This window comes from Pipistrellus kuhlii, unplaced genomic scaffold, assembly GCF_014108245.1.
Source record: "Pipistrellus kuhlii isolate mPipKuh1 unplaced genomic scaffold, mPipKuh1.p scaffold_m20_p_12, whole genome shotgun sequence".
NCBI classification, from domain to species: domain Eukaryota; kingdom Metazoa; phylum Chordata; class Mammalia; order Chiroptera; family Vespertilionidae; genus Pipistrellus; species Pipistrellus kuhlii.
Window position 1 is genome coordinate 26355491 of NW_023425427.1, and position 17684 is coordinate 26373174.

Consider the following 17684-nt stretch of genomic DNA (forward strand, 5'->3'; position numbering starts at 1 on the left):
TCAGAAAGCATCCTCCATTCACAGTTTATTGAGAATTGATAGTGTCAGTTTTTTCATCCTTACCTAATATATAAAGGTCAGCAAACTTTTTCTATAGAGGTCCAGATAATAAATATTTTAGGCTTTGCAGGTCATATGATCTCTACTGCAACTATTCATTCTGATATTGTAGCACCATAAGCAATACATAAATGTATGGGAGCGACTGTGTTCTCAATAAAACTTTATATAGGAACACAGGTGGCAAGCTGAATCAGGCCCACAGGCCACAGTTTGTAATTCCTCCCTTATGCTACACATCAAATTGTTTAAATGTTCTGGAATTAGACATCAAATATAAAACTCATCCTGGGATCAAAGGCTCTAGGACCACAAATTTTCAAAAAATGGCTTTCTACAATGTCGTGTGGTGGGAAAGCACTATTTTGGAGAATCGGAAAACTGAAGCCCTAGACCTGTCTCTAGCAAAACACTGGAGAAGTCACTCAATTTTCAGAGCCATAGGCTCCTTGCCAGCTCTAAAATTCAATTCAAACCCACCACCTTTAAGAAAGTCTTAACATTTAGCTGCAATCTTTGTTTAAATAAAGCACTGGGACTTTGAGTTTAATACAGGATTATAACCTAAATGATAGAGGTATGAATGAATGTTGTTTTTTTAAAATAGGTAATCATTATTTAATTAAAGATAAAAATAAGCATGTTCCATTTTGAATAGAGCACCCCAAATGCAGTATCAGTCTTGGTGGCATTCTATAATTTGTTCCTAAATTTTCTTTTGATTTCTTCAGGCCATAGCTATTTTAATCACAATACTCTAAAATGTTCTGTTCCACCCTTTACTCCTACTCTTCACAAAGAAATTACAAATTGGGGGTGGGGTGGGGAGCGAGCTTTGTAGTCCACTGCTGTGATTTCATACTCACACATTCAGTAATGATTTCAAAACCTCTCTTGCCTACTTGATTAAAGCTTATTGGAGTGGGGATACTAAAACACTGACAATAAACTCAATGTGCATAGCTGTAAATAAGATGGCAAAGGCCAAAGGCCAAACTAATAAATTTCTATGATTCTCATATTGGGGAATATATCCAACAGGAATATTGGTATGCAAGATAAATTTAAATAGTGAATTCCTAATATCCCTAATAAAGAGAACCAAAACACAAGGCCTCCTAAATAATAAATATCCAATCTCTTTATCATTAGGATCACAGCTAAACATCATATATTTGCCTATTCTGATAAGTAATTTAGCAAAATTAGTTCAGGGAAAAAGTGAATAAACAAAAACTAATACCGTATTTTCCGGCATATAAGACGACTTTTGAAAGGAAAAAAAGCCTGCTCAGATTGGCCAGAGTCAGAGAGATGGTCTATTAAAAAAAAGAACTGGTGTTGCCTCGGAAGTGGAGGGTAGTCTTATACAGCGAATATAGGCCTAAACCTTTGTTTTAACTGTAAAAATTAGGGGGTCATCTTATACGCCGGAAAATACGGTATTTGAAAAAGAAAAGTTTTTCTAATCATGTTTTAATCTATACCAAGTGACTCTCTAGCACCTAATCATTCTATACCCCTGCCTCCCACATACACAGGCACATATGCACACTGGATTAAGAGGTATTACATGTTATTTCTTCAAACTATTGGGCAATAGCTGTCAGTGAAGCTAATAGGAATCTTGTTTCTTTAATTGAAGAGACTGCTTTTAAAAAATTACATCAAAACTAATGTGCCATTAAGATGTGTGTAAATTTATTTTTAATGATGAAGACAGTAATTTTTAAGTGACTGTTTCTAAAATCATAGAAAACAAATCAATTTCCTTCTCAGTCAAAGTGGAACAGCAAGCATGGGCAGGTATATACTTTTCTATTTCCAGGAAACATTTTAATCTCTTGGTTTCAATCTTTCTATGGTATGAGTGTTATTCACTCATGTATTCATTCAAATAAAAAGTATTCAGTGCCAATTCTATACCAAACACTGCGCTGGGACTAAGATGAGTAAAAATAGTCCTTGCCTTTGAAGGACTTAACATTTCACCAAAAACTATTAGGCAAATATTCCACAACTCCCCACTTCACGAAAAGGAAATTGTCACCATGGCTGATATCTGGTGCAGGCCTCATTACTGTATGAATTAGAGCATTTATGACAATGTTGACTATGCAAATTACATTTGCAATCCTTAGGTTACTGTCTATAAGTCTTATCCCAACAAGAATGAAGCATTTCATATTTGCACGCTGGGTAAAAGAAGGCTGCGGATCTGTGCAGACAGAACTCTTCTGAAAATAACCTATGTTGGCAGTGGCCTTTCCTAACAGAACCTCCATAAATTCTGAACTGCCAACAGATATGCATCCATAAACCAGAAAGGGTCAAATCTCCCCCCGGATGAACTCAATAGAGAGATGACTAGAGATAAGAACAAGTCAATACTGAGGTGGGGGGTGGATAACTGTTTCCACAATGAAGCTTCTACCCTCAATACAATACACTTCACCCTATACCACCCCTACCACATCCCTGCCCACTACACACAGACAGATGAATATTATAAGTATGTGAGAAAACCAAGAGAAAGTCATTTTCCTAGATGAACTATAGGTACTAAAATAGAACAAAATATCTTAGCAAACAGCATCCCTTCTGTAATTTTACCAAACAAAAATGCTTATTTACAGGGCTTGGTGGCTAGAAGGTGGTATAGTGACTTGGCATTTAGATGTGACTCTGTCTGATCACAGGGCTGCGATGCTCAAGAAAAGTACAGTGGGGATTATTTTAGAACCAGATACCATGTACTTTGCCTTAGTGCTTTGAGAGTATGCAGATAGAGCCCTACAATTTTTGGAAAGCAGGAACAGCACCTCTTGAATCAGAAGACTTCTATGTCTGGAAAGACCATATTTATATTTCTAAACTAGTATCCATATGTCTGTCCTTGATCCCTTTCAGAAAAAGCTCAGAAGTAATGCATTGTACAGATTTCATTTCTTTCCAAGAAGCCCAATGCAAAGAAAAGACACTTAGAAATTCATTTTCATAAAACTATGGTCAGCCCAGGAGAATAAAAAACACTGTGTGCCTTCCCTCACTGGTTTAACTTTCTATAAGTGCTATTTTCTATAAATTATGAGACTGCAGTTAACTGGAGAATAAAAACCATACGAGCTTGAAATCTTCAGCCTATCCTATGTTAATTTCAACATACGTGCGCTACATGGTTTTAAGGATGTTCCCTCCCTCTACCCGCAGAGCTCTCTCCCCTCTCTACACAGTCCAAGTGAACATCGGGCCTTCTCCTCTTCAGAATTGTTGCTAAAGATGTTCCCTTTGATCAGATTTTACTTGTCAAGAAAAACCCATTTGTTGCTAATCATGAGATCTACCCCCACAATCTCAGCTGAACTCATAATTCATTATTTTGAGATTTGCCAGCTTTCTGAGGCCATATACCTGGGAGAGGCAATTTTTCAGCAATTGGGAAAATATAATCATGTGAATATACATTAAGTTATTCCATAAATAGAAATAGAAAGCAAAATATGATATCATGAGAAAGATAAAGACTGCATGGTATCACATGTGTAAACTTAAAAAAAGTCAAACTCAATGGAAAAGAGAATGAAAAAGTGGTAGCCAGGGGCTGGTGGGGGGGAGGGGGAGAGGAAGGGGAGACACAGGGACAGGCTGGGAAAGGATACAAACTTCCAGCAGTAAGATGAGTAAGTTCTAAGGATCTAATGTATAACATGATGATTATAGTTGATAATACTGTGTTATATAATTGAAGTTGGCTGAGTAAAACAATTATGTTCTCAGCCTAAATGGTTTTGCTCAGTGGTTAGAGCAATGGCCCAAGACTGAGGGTCAAGAGTTCAATTCCAGTTAAGAGAATGTATCTTGGGGGGAGATAATAGATCAGCCGAAGGACTTGTATACATGCATATAAGTAGAACCAATGGACACAAAACTCTGGGGAGGGAGGGTATGTATGGGGGGGGGGGCAATGTTAAAATATGTACACAGATAATAATTTAATAAAAAATGTTAAAAAAAAAAAGAGAGAGAGAGAGACAGAGAGAAAAGGAGAGAGAATGTACCTTGGTTGTATGCTCAATACCCAGTGCCCTTTGGGGGTGGGGTGGGGGGGCATGCAGAAAGTAACCAATCGATGCACCTTTCTCACATTGATGTTTCTCTCTTTCTGTCTTTCCCCCCACGCCCCTTCCTTCCAATCTCTAAAAGTCAATGAAGAAAATATCCTCAGGTGAGGATTAACAAACCAACAACAACAAAAAAATGTGTTCTCAAATGCACACATAAGATATATATATGTGAGGTGATGAATATGCTAATTAAGTAGATGGGGGGAATTTTTTCATGAGTGTATGTGTGTATATATCAAATTACCATGATGTACACTTGAAATATCTTACAACTTTATATGTCAATTATGTTACAGCAAAGCTGAAATTTTTAAAAATGTATGGTGTCACTTGGAAAATGTGTCCCATAGTGAGGAGGAATCAGCCTTTTAGATATTAAAATATATCAAAGCTAATGATTAAAATATATTCTGTTAGTGAATATCTACAGATACATCAATGGGATGCAACAGAAAGGCAAAAAACTGGCCTAAAATATATATTAGAATATAGTAAACAAGAAGGGTGCCATCCTAAGTCAGCTGACTGTTATCATATAATCCAATGATATCAAATGTGACTAAAGGCCTAGAGAGCAACATATTTTTTAAAAAGCAACAATGAGAAAGATCCTCTATAAAAATGTCATAGGTGGTTCTATATTACATTCTAACATTAATTATTGAGAAAAGATGGATAAATAAAATTGGGTGGATTTGGGGAAACTTGGTTTAAAATCTTGGATTTGCTACCAGGCACCTGTGTGACCTTGTAAAAGCTTTGTATAAAGCTTTTAGCTATAAAATGAGAGAAGACAGACTAAGCATGCTCTCTCGTCTCTTTGATCCAGCTTTAAGAATTTACCTACATAGTCTCTTCTCTGATTGACCATGAATAAAAAGTTTGCGTGCAATGCAATGGGGGGGGGGGGGGGGGGGGTAGGTGCTCCAGTTGATAAATGATCTTCAGTCATTCTGTGAAGAAGCAAGATTAATATTTGGAAAGGAAGGTAGTAAATTATATTACTCCTTTCGTGATTTGAATGAGGCTATTGCCAGAAAATAAAACATATGAGATTCCCAGTTTAATATTTTTTATTAGCTTTGACAAAATGGGGGAAAGGAACATGAAGAGACTTCTCTCTATATTTTCTTCTCTGAAAACAAAGTAGAGTGGCCTTGATTTTTAAAAAGTACAATTTTAGTATATAACAGCCATCCACTTTTTGTTATGGAAGAAAAAAAGGATCATGAATACAAATTAAGTACCAACAAGCTGCTCCCAACCCCTAAAATCTGAAGTCAATACAGCCCAAAGTTTTCAAAAATTCTGGTAAAAAAAAAAAAAAAAAATCAAAGTTAATTGGGTGAAAGAATCAGAGAATCTATCAAGAGTATGTACTCAGATGAGAGTATTCTTTCAACATCTTGCTCCATCTAGAAACTGGTAATTAGTGAGTAAGTACTGGCATTGTTACTTGATTTGAGTCACCCTTTCAAAAAAAAAAAACCATAATTGTTTGAATTCTGCTTATTTTAGATAGCTACTTGGAACAAAATGGGCATGATTTTTATATGAGGCAGAATTTTTACTCAATTTGCTTGAAATGGGCACTCTGACTCCTATTTAATGACCGCACACATCAGAGGCTTATATTAGACAGTCACCTCATCAGGAATATAAGACATCATATAATTTTTTAAAGGGCACTGAAAAGAAAAGCTTAGAAATAAAGACCACATGTATGTTCAGAACAGTAAATTAGAAGACAATACAAACCAGAGTAAAAAGCTTACTGCCATAAAATTTCATAATTAGTTGGCTTTCTCCAAGAGAACCAAAATTTTAAAAATGTGTCATCAATTTAATCTTGAGCTATTTTGTTTAGTGAAAGACCCGTGGCATTATTGTTCTAACTGTATTACTTACTTTCAGAGAATTAAAGTCATATTTCTCCTGTTAAACTATGTCACTATTCTCTGCATGCTTCTAAAACTTTAATTTCCTCATTTGTTGCCTGTTTTCCCCCCACGTCTAATGAGATGACACATAAAAGGGAAAAATAAATGGATACATCATATTAAATGCAGGAAGATGTATTCCCCACCCACAAAGCCCTTTATGTAAGGGGAGGGTAAAGGAGCAATAAATGCTGATGGAAGGAGACTTGACTGGGTGGTGAATACACAATACAATATATATCAATACATATGATGTATTATAGAATTGTTCAGCTGAAACCTATAACATTTTGTTAACCAACATCACCCCAATAAATTCAATACATGTTTTTAAAAGGAGGCAACTGTAGTTCTTTCTAGAGTTACAAGTAAAAATATTTAGCGTGTGCTCTTAACGTGTGCAGAGGGGCTGGGCTGGGCTAGACTGTGCCATGGATAGGCAGTGCAGGATAATGAAATGGGAAAGCATGCTTCCTGAGTTATTGGTAGAATACCAACAATCACTTTGGGCAAATCACCTAAGTCTTGGCATTCTATAGTTGCATCTGAAAAATGACTTTGTTGTTGTGAAGCACAAAATATAAGGTACTAAACAAATTTAGATTCCTGCAGGATTTATTGCTTTGTATCCTAATTGCATACTTCCTCGTACTTCCTTAAGGAAAGAAACTAGGCTTCAGTATTCCTAGTACCAAGGACAAAGCTCAGTAGTAGACCCGCAATAAATAGGTATAGATGAATGGACAGTATTTCTACATTGCATTAATACATTTAGTAGGCATGTCTAAGTTTTCTAGTTGTTAAAAAAAAACACACGATTTTAAATAGAAGAAAATGGAAAAAAAAGGAGTAGATGCTTAATCCTACTGAGTATAATAAAATATTTTTATTTCAACAACAGAAAGGTGGTAGCACAAGGATGATTATATTACTAGCAACAGACGTATAACTGAAAAATGTGTTTATTCTATATATGTGTAATTCCATATTTTTAATGTATCAGGAATCCTTCTCAGCTTGACATCCCCCCCCCCCCAACTTACCCCCACTCACACACACACTTTAAACCTATTGCTACACAGGTTTTTATCTTTTGAGATTGGACCATTTCCTCCACCTTACCAGTCTAAACTTCAGAAGCAGCAAAAGACGGAATCTACAATTAAAATGGATAAACACAGAGGAATGAGGTAGTTGTGGACACAGGTCAAGAACCTGGGACATTGCTGCAGATGCCTGCGTTCATCTCAGAAAGTGCAAGGGCCCAGGGTAAATAAAGCCAAAGAACCCCACAGTGCCCAGTATTGCATTCTCCAGGCTGATAAAAAGCATCTCCAACACTAGTCCATGATCAAAGCATAAAGCAGAAGTGCAATCTTTAAAGCAGATATGGAAGGAGGAATATAAAAAGCAAGGAATCTGGACAGTAAGGCTTAGTAGTTGAACATTGACCCATGAATCAGGAGGTCACCATTGGAGTTCCAGTCAGGGCACATGCCTAGGTTTCCAGCTATATCCCCAGTAAGGGGCATACAGGAAGCAGCCAACTGATGATTCTCTCTCATCATTGATGTTTCTATCTCTCTTTCCCTCTCCCTCTCTCTAAAATCAATTTTAAAATAAAAAAGCTTTAAAAAATAAAGAGCAAAGAAATGCCTGGAAACCAACTCATATCTAAGTGGGAAAAACTGCTAAACTCATAAAAATGTTCAGGCATATTTTAATAAAAACAAACTTACTTTTAAACTTTTAAATTGAAGACTTTGCCCATCCTGGCCACTAGTAATAACACCCATAAACAATCATTTTTTTTTTTTCCTGACTCTTGATAATTTTGTTTGTTTGTTTTTGCTTTACCTTTCTCTTTCCGGGAATGATAATCTCAAAAGATTTAAGGTTCATTTTCCCATTGATGTGTCACTCCCTAAACGTTCTTAAAATCCTTGAAGACAAGACACATTTTATATTTGTCTCAAATGTGACTGATAGATTTGTCTTTTGAGACAAGTTTAATTTTTCCTCTGGGAAAAAAAAATATATAGCTCCCTATTCCTAGTCATGCCAAAGTGCTTTCCAGTGGGTAAAACATAATTCAACTTTTGTTTTAAAAAAGTGTGTGTGTGTGTGTGTGTGTGTGTGTGTGTGTGTGTGTGTACAGGCAGATACATTCAGCCATAGATCAGGGGCATTAAAAGAAAAAGCTGGTGATATAAACTCATTAGATACTTGCTTAATGGTAATATTACATCAAAGAATCTTGCATTAGGAACTTGGATTATAGATTCCTCTATTTTAAACTTTAGAACAATTAAGAATTGAGAGGAAATTTGAAAACAGTTTTGCTTGAGTAAAAGTACAAAAAGCAAATGGAATTGTAAAGTACCTAAAACTAATTCTACTGCCTGCATGCCACCTGGAGTTAAACTCACACTTTTGATTAAATGCAATCTTAATGCAGGGATTAAATTGGGATAGAACATAATTCCCTCCAGCTTCACTCTAGGACCAAGATTTTCACTGCATGAAAAACACAATGGCATGACTTCATTCTAGATGTATTTGTCTTTGGAATAATCATCCCCAATTTGGAAGCCAAGGTAATGAAATTAATAAAGCCCGTTCAATGTTTTTCAAATAAATGTAAGTTAGACCTCACTCTGCCCTCAGAATAGTTGAAGCTTTAGATGTCTACAAGAATGACCATTTTCCCTTCAAACAAAGTGTTAATCACTTAACAGATTTTGGTTCTCTTGGACCAATTTTGCAACTCTGTGTACACATCATTCAAGATAGTCCCAGATTTGTAGTTGCAAAAAACTGGATGTCCTCGAGTTGTACAGCAAGCGAATACAAAGACAGGCATTATTTTATACAGAGCGGAGAAATTGTTCTATTCAACTGAGATTAATATAAAATGAGGCAAATGCTGGCAAAGGAAAGGGCAAACGTTCTCATTATTTCTCCAAGCAGTGGACATGGGTGATCTACTAAACATTAAAAGTATGTCAGTATCTTGCTTCTTAATCTAACACAATGCTTAGTTTCATGGCTCGCAAGCAATGAATATGAAAGTCAGATGCGTATGGGGAGAACTCTTCCCTGGTGAATATCACAGCTGCGCTTCACGTACTTTTTTATTCTTCTAGCACAGTGGTCGGCAAACTCATTAGTCAACAGAGCCAAATATCAGCAGAACAACAATCGAAATTTCTTTTGAGAGCCAAACTTTTTAAACTTAAACTTCTTCTAATGCTACTTCTTCAAAATGGACTCATCCAGGCCATGGTATTCTATGGAAGAGCCACACTCAAGGGGCCAAAGAGCAGCATGTGGCTCGGGAGCCACTGTTCTAGCCACTTAAACATACATGGCAATCACTTTTGTTTCAAAACTTCCATGGACCCTACTGCTACGATTTTGATCAGAAGGGAAAATTTGAGGGGTGGGTGAGGCCATAAATTCTGAAATTCCCATTTCACCCATTTCATTCTCTTTTCAAATACGCTCGCAACTTCCGTTTTTAATCTTTCTAGCTTCTTTAAATCTTTTCATTGTCAAGATTCCAAATCTGGGAAATTAAGACACCACCAATTGTTCCGCGGGCCAGCTTCAGTTCTATGAATCAAATGGGATCGGGCTAAAATTCCTTGTCTTTTCTTCTTCTGTTGCTAGAAGATGAATGTTCAACTTTGGGGGCAAATGCGATCCGTGCATTCTACACACTTTTGTAGCTAACCTCCATTTTAAACCTAAAATGATCACAAAACCCATAAATAAGCTGTGAAGTCATAGTTGGAAGAAGTAGCAGAGGGAACTGAGAAAGGTCGGTCTTTGGAGAGGGTTTCTGTCTTGCGTTTCCATTATATACCCATTTTCCCTGAACTCTCACCTTATACTTGGCGGGGAGGGGAGGGATGTTTTGCAACAAAAACCCTGAAAAAGTGGCAGCCCTTAGAAATATTTAGCAAAAAGCTACTTTGGTGAGGGTGGGGGAGAAGTGTCACTCACCTTGGGGAAAAAATCCTGTCCAAACTCCCTTGGGCCACAGGCTCAGCTAAATCCCGTTGCCCGAAGCAAACCAAATGTCTCTACAATTTCAGGGCTGTTCTTTCACCTCAGGGGCCCCCTCAGGCTTCCTGCAAGGTGGTGCTTTACAAAGCCTGCAGGTCAGAGCACCAAAGAGCCTGGGGCAGGTGATGAACAAGAGAGCCTGGCTGGGACTTGGCCGGCTCTCCTGGTGGGCAGCTCAGGGCTCCTGGCTCCCAGCTCCCGGGTGGTCTTCATGTCACCCACATGAGTGCCAACTCAGTCTTCCTGAGCTTGTCATTCATACTTTCCACAGTCAGTAACAGGAGCCTGGGGCTGAGGCTCAAGGAAGGAGAGAGAAAACAAGCTTTCATCACTGTCATGGAATCTGACACATTCTCAGTGGAAGACCCTGAACCTGCCTCTCTGCCCCATCAAGCTCCCTTCGTTCATGCTGTGTGTTTCGGACAGCTTACTCTGGAGTCTCAGTGTTCATGGAAATGTGATGCATCTGCCTCACGGGAGGGCTGTCAGCAGTTCTCTCCATGTACCCCACCTCCTCCATGGAGCTTCACTCTGCACATCAGGCTCAGCATTGGAGAGAGCTGGCCTGGACCACTGTCCCCGGCCACCCTCCTGAGCCCTGGCTATTCCAGAAAGGGCCATTAGTATGGCAACACCTGCCGAGTACACGCCTTACAGATTTCCTTCAGGATATCCCTTAGCTGCTCAAAATCTGGGTGAGGGAGGAAGAAAGCGAACGACAGGCTACAGAGTTGGAAGATGATGGCCCACTTTCATGAAGAGGTCACAGAATGAATGACAGGATTAACTACTCTTCCAGCAAAGGAATAATTGGTAGGCCAGCTGCGTTTTGAGACACAAATAGGTTAAGAGAGAGCAGAAAAGCAAACTCTAGCAGCTCAGGGGTTCTGTCTCTGGAGAGAGGGGGAAATAACCTTATGTCATTGTCAGATAGGAGCCTCTGGGGTTATGCTTAGGATAGACCAATGAAGGCATTGTTGCTGAGCCACAGAATAAATCCATAGGTGATGGTGGGACTTTCTGGCACTTTGATTTCCAAAAAGCATAGGTTATAAAAATTTTGAAAGTACAACTATTTGATTTCTTTTTCATGGTTTGTGCAAAATAAAATCTACCGATTGTTTCTTTAATGCCACCAAACTGTCCCATGGAAAAGCCATTTTTATTTTATTTTATTTTTTTACCATCAGAGAGGGGAATATGAGGCACAGAGAGGTAAAGTGACTTAAGTCACAGACAGTAAGGGACATGGAACAAGAATCCTGACCCAGGAAAGCCATGCCCAAGTTTCTGTCTAAGGAGCACAGGAGCTGGCCTCTAAAATATCTTTTCAGCTGAAGTGGGTTGGGGAGGCACATCTTTTTCCTCCACATCAAACATTTCTGTGCCTGGAGATTAGTCAGAGCTGATCATTTCACTATACGAGATGCTTTACTGGGTGAAAGTGAGAGAAGGAGGGAAAAAGTAAGATAGAAAATGGCATTAACAATGGAGGTTTTTTCCCAGGAATTTTATGGAGGTTCTCAATGCTGAAAGCACTTTTAAATGGGTTAAGAGGCTCAGTCTACAAATGGCAGGAGAATTGTCTGATGAGTGAAAAGTAAAATCTGAATCAGGAAAAGGATTTTCAGCACAGACTTGGCAGGGATGACAGAAATCCTTTTTCCCTCAAGGCAACCTTCTGACTGGTAATTTAAGAGCACATGAAGTTCAAGGCCTGAAAATTTCCCAAATTAAAAACAAAACAAAACAAAAACCAAGAAAACCTGACTCATCATAGTCAAGATCCTTAGTTACCCAGCTGCTCTGAGTTAGAATGAACTGGCAAGCTGAGATAAAGGAAGACATGATGGTTACTGAATAAAAGCTGGTTTCTGGAGTCCACAGAACGTGTGTTGGGGAATTCTTGCTCATCCACTGAATAGCAGGCCAACCTCAGACAAGTTCCTTAACCTCTGAATGTCAAATGGGAAAGATAATTAAATCTGAAGACTAAATGAGCTGATTCATGTCAAATACTTAGCAGGTCCAGACACACGGAAATCCACCTTGCAACCATGGTGATGTGCTGGCGTGCCAAACTATGCCCCAAAGAGCTTACGTCTTTCATTAGCCCAAGAGCTTCAGGCTTGAGGTTAGGCCCAATTGACCAGAGTGTGACACTGAAGGTAGACGTTTTGAACACCAGACTAGAAATCAGGAGATCTTTGCTATCCAGCTTCCAATTCCCCCTGCTATATAGCATATGGGGTTAGGCCAGATCAGTGATTACATCCCAGAGGTTCAGGAAGTTGTCTTCAAGACCAAGGGGTAAGTTGTAATGCCAATCAATGTTCCTGGCCCTTCCTCCCTGTCCTCCAAAGTAGGCTATCTTTTGAATAAAGTGCCCTGCTTCAACCCAGAAAAGATAAACTCAGAGGTTTTGAGATAACCATGTGGTCAGTTAAATTCTACTGAGTCTCTGTCATAGACCTACTTTTTGTTTAGTATTAAGACAATTTGCATTAACCTCTGAGAACTGACATCTAGATCATTAAAAAAGAAATTATACCTGTGTTTCAGATTTTTTTTTCATTATTTGTTTTGTGCCAATAAATTTACTATTTTTTTTTTTTCCTTACGGAGTAATCAGCAGGAGCCTTGGGTTGAAGACTGAAAGCAAGGAAAACTATGTTAATGCCAGTGTTCCACTGACGTCTGCAATAATGCTTCCCCACGAGGGTGGATTTCCAGACCTTCCACAGAAGAATTCTAATGTCTTAGAGTTTACCAAAGTCATGTTGAGAAAAGGCAGTAGGTAATGTCTATCTTATATAATAAAAGGCTAATATGCAAATTGACCGAACAGCAGAATAACCAGTCGCTATGACACACACTGACTGCCAGGGGGCCAACACTCAATGCAAGAGCTGCCCCCTGGTGGTCAGTGTGCTCCTACAGGGGGAGCACTGCTCAGCCATAAGCCAGGCTCACAGCTGGCTAGATAGCAGCAGTGGTGGGAGCCTCTCCCACCTCTGCTGCAGTTGGGCGGTAAGGAGCAAGGGGTCCTGGACTGTGAGAGCCCCGGGCTCAGGCCGGGCTGAGAGAACCCCTCCTCCCATGTGCAAATGTTGTGCACCAGGCCTCTAGTAATAATATAATTACATAAGCTCACAATAAAGAAAACTACAAAACGATTCTGCAAACCATATCTTATGGTTCCTCCCATTGACAAGGGGATTGATCTTTCTCTGTGAGATGGATCAGATCTGACCACATTTTAGCATTTCCACAGCAATAACCTTAACTCAAACCCTCATTTTCTTATATCTCACTCACTGAAATCCCTAATAATTTCCCTGTTGGATTTTATAAAGTCTGGTCCTCATTTCTGTAATTTTCTGTGCTCTTGCCAGGGGACCTCAGTAGGTAAATTCTTTTATCCCAGCATCTTCTTGCTGAGGGTTTATTTCCTTCCATGGTGCTTCCTGAGCATCCTGTGCTTAATTCTACCACAACCATCATTTACTAAAAGCATTTTAAACTATCTATTGTCAGGCTTCTCCAGGAAAGCATACATTCCTAGAAGGAAGAGACTCTATTTTCCATATCGGAGTCCCTAACATTTGGCAGATAACTTGGCTGACAAGAGATGTGCTGTTAAGTATTTGCTAAATGAATTACCTTGCCTGTTAGCATATGGAGAATATAGCAAGACTTTGTAACAAACTGGCATTCAAAACCTTGCATCAACTGGCCTCTGAGACTGATCTCAACACTTATTCGATATAGGTGGTGCTTGCTAAGCTTTCAGATCAGATTCAACACATCTTTGAGCTCCTTTAGATGCCAGGCATTGATATATTTCATCAGCAAATCCATCAACTTGACTCTGACTTGTGGAGTAGGGGAGACAACTTAATCAATAGCTGGCAGTTCTTAAAAGGCTGGTCCCTGTCTTCCAGGTGCTCACAGCGCAGTGGGTGGAGTTATTCTAATATGGGCAAATATCTTAGCCACAGAGGACTGCCCTTGGTCCCTTCTTGCTCTAAAATGTTCTATCCTATAACCTTTTGGAAGCATCAGCACGCTCTTAACCTCTCTACACTGTGCTGTGTGAAGTGGGACAACAATACAGAAAACAGGAACCCTAATCTTAAAGGAGCACTGGTGAATGCTCTACTTCAAAAGCTCATCAAAGATGCTTCCAGGCTCTGGCTAAAAACTACCCATTTTGCAGTAAAACTAAAGAAAATGAATTACCTCCTTCCTCCCAGAGTCTCTCTGTTTGCTGAGACCAACTGTGACTCAGGCGGACAGGCCAAAGGCTGTGCAGAGGCAGAACTCGTCTTCCTTTACGTAAAGACATCTTACAGTGACGAATGGTTTCACAGTGTTTGTTGCGTAGACATAGGATAGATAAAACTAGATGGCTCTGGATTTCATTCGAGGAAGCAACTCTTATTATGGAACCCTGACCAAATGACGGCCTTATCTCAGTACTGCCTGCCTCATCTCGTTGTGGGCCAAAGTGCGGGGCACGTGGGAGTTAGTAAGTGGAAAACAGCTTCTTCTCACTCTGCCCACCACTCTGGAGGCTAATTTGTCACCTGTTTATTGGCAGGGCCAAAGGACACAATGTGGATTCAAACGTGGGTAGGTCCACGTGCAACTGATTTAAAACCACAAAAACAACTATTTCTATGGCAAGATTTTTTATTTTTTTTTCCCAAGAATACATTCCCGCCGAAACCGGTTTGGCTCAGTGGATAGAGCATCGGTCTGCGGGCTGAAAGGTCCCAGGTTCGATTCCGGTCAAGGGCATGTACATTGGTTGCGGGCACATCCCCAGTGAGGAGTGTGCAGGAGGCAGCTGATCGATGTCTCTCTCATCGATGTTTCTAGCTCTCTATCCCTCTCCCTTCCTCTTTGTAAAAAATCAATAAAATATATATTTTTTAAAAAAAATACATTCCCATGTGGGATAGGAAGGTGCTTTTTCTGAGTGGTGTAGCCAATAATATCCTCTTCGTAAGTAGTTGATAAAAAGCCATTTTCAAGGGAAGCATTGCAGGTGACAACCATGATGCCATTTCTCACTTTCTGGCTATCTCACACCCTTCAGAATAGGATGAAACTGTCAGGTTTTGCTTACAGTGTAGACTGGAAGCTACAGTGTGGACTGGAATCTCCGTGAGGCATTTTGGCCAGTTCCCAGCCAGGAAACCACCTGCTGAGCCTGACTTCCCTTGAGGACTTCTGCAGAGATGTCTCCTTTCTCTGACATACGTTCAGCGTGAAGAAACATTGCCCTTCCCAGCGGTGCCTCGGCACCTGCTGATAGGCACCTGAAGCATTAACCCTGGAGTAGCTTCTAGAAGCTCTGCTGACATAGCTTAGGGCGAAGAGCAGCCCACAGGGCATCCACAGGAAGAACCCCGAGGGCAGGGACTGGATCCCTGTTTCTATACTTGCACACCTTACGCACTGGCCCTCCACCCTCTACTATCCGTCTAATGTGCCCTCCATGGCTCGCAGGATGATGTCTATTTCCTAACAGCAAACCACATCCCTGCTGGGAATCCGGGCTCCCGGGTAGCAGTGTCCGAGTTCAGAATATTGTTTTTCCCAAGAATTTCCTCCCAAGTGGGTCTCAGCTGAAAAGCAAATGGCTAGCTAGCTTTCTGCGCCATTAGCCTTTGCTCCACACACTTAAAGGGGAAAACAGTCTTGGCCAATAGTCACCAATAAGCCTGTGAGAAAGGCCTATAGAATGCTCCAGGCAGCAGCCTGGCCATGGATTCCTTGCCTTTTGGGCAAAGATCTTAGAGATCAGCTAGCTCATTTTACAAACGAGGAACTCACAAATCCAAGTGAGGTTACAATTTAATTTCTGAGCTTAAAAAAACCGTCTTCCTCTTCTCAGGCCTGCCTTTTGACCATCATCATTACAGAGTCTCATACTCGATGTTTAGCATTTAAGTGTACTTGAAACAATATGGATAACGATCCCCCCTTCCTCCCCCCCCCCCCCACACACACACATATACGGGCAAGAAAAGACAAGGTTCCATTTAAAACAAGCTGTAGGCTTTCTAAAATTTGACAACAAACTGTAGATCTGGAATATGGGCCTACAAGGAAAGAGCCTTATTACACATATACAGTCGATAAGCAGTGAGGACTTAATACGTGAAGGTGCTATGAACCATGAGTTAATAATGATACTCAGCAAAGTGAAATTCTCCTGTGCTTAGTCACGCATTGGCATTGGCATTCCTGGGCTCGGTGCCTCAGTTATACATAAACACACACGCGCACACCTAGTAACCGTCGGCATCAAGGAGCAAGCATCCCATGTGCAAACGCAGCGCTGACCCGGGGGTTGGCAAGGCAGTGTCTTAGGTGGGCTTGTGCTGCTCGCACTGTTACTCCTCCCACTCCTGGCATTCTTATTTCCAGCTGCCTTCTATTATACATCCACGTTTCATTTTACTGCTTTTATCTCAAGGTGTGTTGAAAATACTGAAGAACGCTGAGATAATGTCAGGAAGAGTGTTCCAAGAACACTATCAAAGTTCTCAAGCACATTAGTCAAGTAGTGTAAATATTTCCGGTCTTGGGGTTTATAAAAACATAAAGGGAAGGAAAAACACTGGGATAGAAGGAATTCTTAGAACCCTGACCTGTTTGTGTTCTGGCCGAAGGACATCCCTCCTGTTAGGATCTGACCCACCTAAGTATGGAATTTAGATTGCCCTGGTCTCCTGGCCTGTGCCATGCTAACCCATGCATCAGTAAGCCTGCCCTCCTGAGACAGGGGAGCACTGCCACTGCCAGTGCCAGTCAACTTGCTCACCAGGAACCACACAGTGTCAATCCCAGGTACTCCCCCTGGATAGGCTCCAATCCTCTCAACAAAATAAAAGGTTGGAAAAAAAACACTCACAACAACAACTGAGATTTAAGAAGCTCAGCACAGTGTTCGAGATTACCAATGAGACCGTGTAGAGCCGGGACCTAGAACAGCTCCTAAAGCCATTTTCCCCCCACTACGTTATAATCATTGAATTATCCTTTAACCAAAACTAAAAATGAACTCAAACTAAAAATGAACTCAAACAAATGCTCTTACACTACCCGCCCCTCCCTTGCCTGGCACCAAGTCTGCACCTCTTTACATTGGCTAAGAACCACTCCAAAACTAAATGTCAGGATGATCTGTGCGGCAGACATTGTCAACAAGATGACTCAGGTGATGATGCCTCCCTCTCATTCTTCCAAGTTACTTATTTTAAACAAAAAGCTCCTTAGAGTTTCACTGTAAATTGTTAGAGCTGGAAATGTGAGCCATTTCAGAGGAGAGCTGTGATTTGCATGGTTTTGCCAATGTCTGCAGCCCAGAGGAGCCAAGATGATGTTATTTTATCCCAGAATGGTGTTAGGAGAGTGATCAGAAAAAGTACCCCCAAAATGCCAACCCATGATCCATGGCCCAATCTGATATTTT

At 40.2% G+C, this 17684-nt stretch overlaps 1 protein-coding gene across 7 annotated transcripts in view; it reads right to left on the reverse strand.

The window, feature by feature from the left end:
* The window catches only part of PCSK5 (proprotein convertase subtilisin/kexin type 5), a 394890-nt gene that overhangs the window by 315449 nt on the left and 61757 nt on the right, over positions 1 to 17684 (reverse strand). The gene's annotated exons all lie outside the window — the stretch shown is intronic.